The sequence below is a fragment of the Chiroxiphia lanceolata genome, chromosome 2 (genome assembly GCF_009829145.1).
Source record: "Chiroxiphia lanceolata isolate bChiLan1 chromosome 2, bChiLan1.pri, whole genome shotgun sequence".
In the NCBI taxonomy this organism is placed as follows: domain Eukaryota; kingdom Metazoa; phylum Chordata; class Aves; order Passeriformes; family Pipridae; genus Chiroxiphia; species Chiroxiphia lanceolata.
Window position 1 is genome coordinate 53,911,903 of NC_045638.1, and position 8,237 is coordinate 53,920,139.

Consider the following 8,237-nt stretch of genomic DNA (forward strand, 5'->3'; position numbering starts at 1 on the left):
AAATAAGTCCGAGTTTTACGCATCTTCAGTTCTTGTTCTTGATTAACTTGCTTCTGTTCGTCATTTATAGTTAGCACACACTAGAGGAAAACACCAATTTCTCATCTAATAAGAATTTCATAATTTTTCTTCATGGATATCACAAGTTTTTAAGGAGATTTAACTTGACAATAACAATGTTAGCTTAAACATCAGGCTTTTAATTGCAGATTTCTGCAGCATGTACTCATCCATGGAAAAATAACATCTGTATGCTTACATATAATTATATGCATTTAGATCCCTTCTTATTATAGGAAAATACCCTGCAACCTGTTTCCTTGTCTACTTGCAGTGAAGTGTTCCTTTAAAAATGTAAATTTTGGAGTGGCTCATCTATTAATAAATCAAAGCATTGACATTACAGGCAAAATAAGTGACTTTGGTGTAATATAAATGAGCCTATCATTTCGGTTGCTCAATCTGCTTTTATCAGCAAACAAAATAAATAAATACAAACTGATTTCTGTTACCCTGTGCAACTATGTATTGGGCAGTATTAAGCATTATTTTGCACATTGCTGTCCATCTTTCTATTAAAAGCATAAACATAGCCATAGAGCAGCTGGGCTAAATTATCGAAGGAGGATGCACAATTAATCAGGATGTTACTAGTACAGCCGAGGTCTGTAATTAAGCCTCTGTCTCCATAGACACATCTGGTCCCTGCCTCTTCAATGTGCTCTGGAATCTGATATTTACTGTTGTTTGGCAGTAACGTGTGTTGGGGAAGGTGGGGGTTGGGTTTGTGTGTACACTGGGTACTATACACCTCAGAAAGATCTGCAGGAACAAGACCTTAGTGTTAATGAACTAAATTTCAAAGGAGGACATCATTTACCTTCTTAGGAACGTTTAAAATTAGTCACATATTTGCCTGTATTTATTTGCTTGTTTTTAAAAAAATATGGATATTGGAAAACAGTGGAATCAATTACTGCATCACACTTGAAATAAAAGCACAGCTGTCTATAGAACTGTTTGGCCTATTTTTTAAATTCTATGCATTATGTAAGTATTGTGGTAACGCCTACAATCTAAAAATATTTCCCATTTCTATTCTAGACTTTAGAATAAAATAGTTAGAAAGCACTGAAAATGTTTCATTCAGCGTGGCACTTATAAAGTTAAAAAATGCATGTTATAGATCATATATTAAGGATCAAAGTCACATGATTCTAAATTCAAAGTAAACAGATTTTAAGTTTTCTCTGTACTGTTCTCCTGCCTGTATGAATACAATAAAAGATGATGTCACTCATATGTACAATCATAGAATCAGAGAATACTTTGAGTGGGAAGGGACCTTTAGAGATTTTCCAGTCCTAACCACCTTCCCCAGGCAGAGACATTTGACACTAGATCTGGTTGCTCAAAGCCCCCTCTAACTTGACCTTGAACAAAGATGGGGCATCTACAACCTTTCTGCTCTGCTTATTCCAGTGTCTCAAAACTCTTATTCTAAAAAAACCCTATTCCTTGCGTCCAATCTAAACCTATATTCTCTCAGTTTAAAGCCATTTCTCCTTGTCCTATCACTACAGATCTTTGGTAAAAAGTCTTTCTCCATCTTTCCTATTGGCTGCCTTTATATAATGAAAGGCTACAATGAGGTCTCCCCAAAGTCTTCTCTTCTCCAGGCTAAACAACACCAACTCTCTCAGTCTTTCTTCATAGGAGAGTAGTTCCATTTCTCTGATCATTTTCATGGCCCTTCTCTGGACTCACTTCAACAGGTCCACATCTTTCCTTTACTGAGGAATCCAGAACTGGATACAGTACTCCAGGTTTGGTCTCATGAGAGCAGAGTAGAGGGGAGAATCCCCTTCCTTGACCTGATGGCCATGCTTCTTTTGATGCAGCTCAGAATAAGGTTGGCTTTTTGTTCTACAAGTGCACAATGGCACCTCATGTCCAATTTTTCATCCATCAATATCCCTAAGTCCTTCTCTCTCTGGTTACTTTTAATACTTTCATGCTTGGGATTGTCCTGACCCAGATGCAAAGACTTTTCACTTGGCCCTGTTGAACTTCAGTAGGTTTACATAGACTTACTCCTCCAGCCTATCCAGGTCCCTCTGGATGGCATCCCATTCCTCAGGCATGTCAACCACATGGTGTCATCTGCGAACTTGCTGAGGATACACTCAATTCCACTGAGTGTGGAATTGATAAAGATGTTAAATCATTGATTAAGATGTTAAATAGTATTGGTCCTAGTGCAGAAGCCTGAGGGAGACTTTGCCCACTTGGACATCGAGCCATTGACTCTAACTCTTTGAACACATCCATCCATCCAATTCTTTATCCAACAGTTCACCCATCAAATCCACATCTCTCCAATAGAGAAGTAAGAATGTTGTGCAAGACCTCATCAAAGGCCTTACAGAAGTCCAGGTAGATGACATCCATAGCTTTTTCTCTGTCCATTGCTGCAGTCACTCCACTATAGAAGGCAACTGGATTAGTGAGGCATACACATTCAATTAACTATAGAGTGGGAGTGAAATGAGAAGTGAGGGTACACGCAAAATCAATCAGCACTTACATTGTCATTGCAAACATGCAAACATACATGTGTAATTAAAAAGAAGCATGTTTTCAGTCTTTGAGGGATATATGGGTTGTACTGAGTTAGTTCCTGTTGGATCACAGTGGCACGAGTATAAGCAAGTCTCTGTAAAAGTGTCACAAATGTGAGAAAAGATAATTATTCCTGCACTGCAGATATTTGCTGCTGACAATCAGCTTTATATAAAGCCTGTTGGAAACAACTGAAAAGTTCTCAGCAGTTTCAGTGGTTCTTTTATTAAGAATCATGTGAAGAGTTTGTTTATAATATAATAAGTGGATAAATCTTTCCTTTTGCGTTTAAATAAAAGAAGTTTTGTTAATTTCTGTAGATTCAAAAATCCAATCATTATGTAAGTAAACATTATAAAATTAAAAAGTGTAGGATTGATCTTGTCTGTCTAGATCTCATACTCTGTCATATCTATGCAATTAATATATACTAACATAGATATATATGCACTTATCTGTCGCGACGGAAAACTCCGGACACTTATCTCTTCTTAAACTGGAGCCAGAATAAAATTTCATATTCTAAGGAAAAAAACTGAATATCTTAAAAATCCTTTCTTTTATAAAAAACTGAGCTAGGTTTCAACATTCAGAACAGACTGTCTAATAGGTAAAAGTTTGCATATTGAGGTCAGAAACACACTGCTGACTCTACACCCTTGTTAAGATTCAGACAATAGCTGTCCTGTGCATGTAAAGAAGACTATATTAAAATTAATGCATCAACTTACCCTGTGTGGGTTTTTTTCCCATTCTATTCTGTAAATTTTATGACTAAAAACTTTGGGACATTCTTTGAGCCCTTTTCTGAGAATAATTTGAACCAGAGGTTGTTAGGGCTGAAAGACACTCATAACTTGAATGTTTAGTTATTTATTAACTTCCCTGGCCCATAAGAGATAGCTAGGATATACTAACAAGACATTTCTTTCCAGAAAAAATAAGAAAGATACTTAAAATTGTAATGCCTACTTGACACTAGGCATGGGGAGTTTATCTTTTAATTTGATCCAATTTTAATGGCAAAAGTCTTAAACCGGTTTAGCCTCTGTCTCAGTAAATATGAACTATGTGGTGTTCTAGTTACTGAGGAAACATGTTGCAAATGTCCTACCCCTGCTGCCTTATAAATGATGGTACAGTAGCCATCAGAATAAAAGGAATGAAAGGAATGGAAAGCCAGAAGTCAAAGTGAAATAGCTGCAGCACGTAGGTACCTAGCATTAAAATGCTGAGAAATGTTACAGCTATTTAAACCACCATTTCTAGGATTTTCTTTCTACATCCAGAAAACACCTGTGGAGTACATAGTCTTTCCTTGAATCTGGGAGAAGTGTAACAGAAACCCACATGAAATGTTAGGGTTTCACTTTGCAGCTTTGACTACTGTATTGAATCAATGAACACCAAGCCCTATACAATTCTAATTAATTGAGTTTATAAATGTCTGTTTTATGAACTTGAAATCACAGAATCAACTACTTTGGAAAAGACCTCTGAGATCATCGAGTTCAACCTATGACCTAACACCACCTAATCAACTAGACCATGGCACTAAGTGCCATATCCAGTCTTATCTTAAACACCTCCAGAGACTAAATGTGTGATTATTTCATATTAACTCTATGAACCGTAAGTTATGGAATTGTAATAAATAATTTTATTATTACTGTTTATTATGTGTGTGTATGTTTTTTTTACAGAATATTTCACAGGGTTTGACTTCTGATACTAGCTGTTTGTTTACCTTGAGGGAAGTATTAACAGTAAAAAATGGCAGCTGGAATGAATTTATGCTTCTTGAGTAACCCCTATGCTTCAGTTGAGTGACTTTTACCCTAAAGTAGGATAAAAGATTTGAACTGGTTTTAGCTTTATGAAGAGATACAGTATAAACCAAAAAATATTTGTCAAAGGTAACTGCAGTGTCATGTTTGCGTCCCCAGAAACTAATATTCAATGAAACATATGTCGGTTCAATACTTTTCCATATCTAGAGAGTGACTGGACCTCCAACCATCTATTTTTCTCTAATAAAGGAAAGAAAAATAACTTCTTACTGTATTTGTTCTAGACTACATTGAAACAGCAACCTATGTTCTGTCATCTGCCTGTAAAAAAATTCCACTTGGTTTTGGACTAAAATAAGGTTTTAAAGAGCATAAAAAAGACATGTAATTTCATAGGAACACAAACGTTTAATCAAGTGGAATAGGTAAAAAATATTGAACATGCATGGCAGCCAAGTCAGATATACTTTGAATATGAAAACTAGAAACTTAACTTTCTCCTTCACTATGTCTGTAACAAAGTAACAGTTCATACCACATTGTATTATTTCCTAAATGTTATAAAATATTCTAGACATCAAGAGAAGGGATGCATCTGATTTCAATAAAAAATTTCAGAAGAAACAAGATTTGAGTCCAGTGTGGATGTTGGTCTACCTGGTGGTGTAGTTTGCTGTACAGAGGTAATGAAATACTTGCCCCTCTGAAATATAAAGGAAATTTATTTCAGTTCACTCTAAGAACTGCAGGAAGTAGGATAACTGTATAGACAAACACATTGGTTTGCAGCTAACGATGCAGCACTTTTAAAGAAATCAATTTTGATGCAGTTATATGTTATTTTCTTCAAGGGACAGTTCTCTGATCTCAGGCTTAGTTGGCAAAGCTTTACTCTGTCCTCTTGCTTAAACTCTCTCATCACAGCACAGGTTTTGTTCTTCTGTACTGCCTAGTGGGGTTGCTGTCTATGCCTCCTAATTCCCATCTGCAAAAAAAAGGCATATTCTACTCATTAACTCCAGAGAAATATTAATAATCTATAGTAAAAAAAAAAAATCAAAACAGAAAGGGAGAGAGGTTTAATATGACTGATATTTACTTATTTTATTTAAATACGAGTGAACTTTATTTTTGAAGAAATTATATTTTGATTAAAAAAAAGATATGTGTAGGCAAAGAGCCGAAGTAGTCTATGACAAAAGGAAAAGACTAATCCTGTCTAATAGATAACCTGACAGGACACATACGATAATATTATTCCATCTAACTTAAAATCATAATTGCATTTTAAGATTAATGGGAAGTATTAATATTTAGCAGTACATACTCCCATCTTATCCTCACTAGAGATTAATGAACACTCAAAGAATGAACAAAATCTGCAATTGGAAATCATTTGTCATTTAGAAAGTGTCGTTGATCAACACCCAGCTATTCAGTAGTATACTATTTGATTTCTATTGGAAATTAGTTAATTTTTATGTTTAGTAAGAATCCACAGAAAAATCCTTCAGCCCTTATTCATGCACACACCCTATAATCATAAACCAGATAAGGGTTGCCCACTTCTGAGATCCTTTAGCAAGAAAACTCACATAAACATGTTTAATAGTGGTGAGAAAACAGTTCATGCTTGGTCTCCTAGAAAAATTTTATCTAAAAGTGCACCTGCCCAACATTTCTGTAGTGAATAGAGAATCCCTAGATTGTTAATCTGAGATGCTAGTTTATCTTCTTTGATTTTTTTAGGGACCCTGATTTGATCGTGATTTCAGATATGCTAGGTGCCTAAAGTGAGGTGGGAAGGTTTCCGAATTAGGAAACACTATAGCTAAAATAAATGGAAATATGTTAATGTCACTACTGTTTTTCCATTCTTTCTGGGAGGATGACAAAGGATAGGATTATTCTAAAAGTGAGGAAAATTTCTGTCCCAGTCCTCAAGGAAGGGAGCTGGAATATTCATGCAGATTTTTCATCTTCACATGACTCATGAATTGATGGGAAATTATACGCTGCCTCGCTGCATCATCACAAAAGCATATTTATCATGACATTGTTTGAATGAAAAATTCAACATTTATTTATCTGTTATTAAGCTTTAAAAAAAAAAAAACAAACAACCCCAAAAACAAGCCCCAAAATTAAATCAAGGAGATAAAATAAACCTATGTGAAACAAGTAGTGTAATTAGATGTACTGTTTAAGGAGATGTTATAGTCACTGAAGTGATGAAATTATGTTGCTTGAAGAGAATATAAATATTTTCACATTATTCTGCCATTACTTTAGCTATTTTTGACATTCTGAAGGTCTCAGACAAAGAAGCACGGTAGCCCTTTTGAGATCTTGTGTCACAGAGGAGTCTTCACAGCTGTACACCAGTAGGGGATGCCAAAAGAAAATATAAGAATAGTCATCTTGTCCCATGAGTGTATACCTGAATTCTCAGTGGATTCCTTCATATTTCATATCTGGGTCTTTCAATTCTGCAGTCAGAAGGCTGAAAAAAGGAATATTAGTAGAAGAAAAATCACAGAATAATCATTACAATGTGGAAACATTAATCGATATACAATAAAACTTTGTAATGAAAGAAGAAGACTATTGGTATGCAAGTAGTGCTGTGAAAAATTTTAGGATTATTACACATGACAAATAAGAGTCAGGGCAATAAATAATCAGCCAATATATATTACTACAGGCAAAATGTCTTTTTTTTCTTTAATGAAGTGTCTTGGTTTGCATTTATGAGTTTAAAACATCACAAGTGTCTATTAATTCATTGACATTTCTGCCTGAGTTTGGCAATTGGTTATAGATTTACCTATGATTTATGATTTATCATTTATGGCATATAACTTTTAATACATTTTTCTAATTTAAGTTATATTTCTATGCTGTATGGTGACTAAAACAATTACCCTTATTAAATAATGTATTGGGTTGAAATGTCATTTTGCTTTATGAATTCACATTGACTTGCTTGTTGTTTTTAACATATTTTTTCTTTGTAACATTTGCATTCTGTGGTGCAGTTGCATTAAACTAACTGAGCTAGGCAGGCATTCAACCAAAGGACTTCAGTTATATGATATTCAAAACTGTGAAATGTAACTGCTCAGTTCCAGCAGCAGAAATTACAATGCAGATGATTGAATTCGCATAAACTGTGATTCCCACAAACCTCCTTGAATACTGGAGTACTCAAGATGGAAAATAGAAAATAAGAAAGGGACAGACTCAGGTGGGTTGCCTAAACTGAATTGTCATGGTCTGGGTCTCCCAGTACAAGAAAGACATAGACCCATTGGAACAAATTCAGAACAGGTCACAAAGAGGATCAGAGGGCTGGAACGCCTGTCCTATGAAGTCAAACTGAGAGAGTTGGGTCTGTTCAGAAGAGGGGAAGGCTCCAGGGAGACCTTATAGCAGCCTTCCAGTACTTAAAGGGAGCCTACAAGAGAGCTGGGGAGGAACCTTTCACAAGGGCATGTAGTGACAGGACAGGGAGGAATAAATAGCAAATTACAGATCCCCGTACTTTCCATTATCTCGTAAGACTAATCGTCTCAGCTAATATCTACACATTTAAAAGTTAAGAGAGCTGGAGAGAAGATGCAGCTGCAAAGAGAAGACAGCTTCAGGAAAGAATTTGCAAATTAAGAAAATGAACTGGGGTCCATACATATATATATTGCACAGCTATGTTCACTGTGGCTCAATTTGTTCAGCAGACAGCTTTTTTTAGTGCCAACTGACAATTTTTATGGCTTGCAACTTAGTTTTCAGTGCTGTGCTAATCAAACCTTGGTGTCATAAATA

General features: G+C 35.4%; 1 long non-coding RNA gene across 1 annotated transcript; it reads right to left on the bottom strand.

Moving 5' to 3' along the window:
* Positions 1-2,632: 2,632 nt before the first annotated feature.
* Positions 2,633-7,693, bottom strand: LOC116783213. The gene is made up of 4 exons (XR_004355565.1): positions 7,600-7,693; positions 6,853-6,915; positions 4,370-4,460; positions 2,633-2,716 (listed from the first exon to the last, which is right to left on the bottom strand). It is a non-coding gene; the product is annotated as an uncharacterized LOC116783213 (long non-coding RNA).
* Positions 7,694-8,237: the final 544 nt, after the last annotated feature.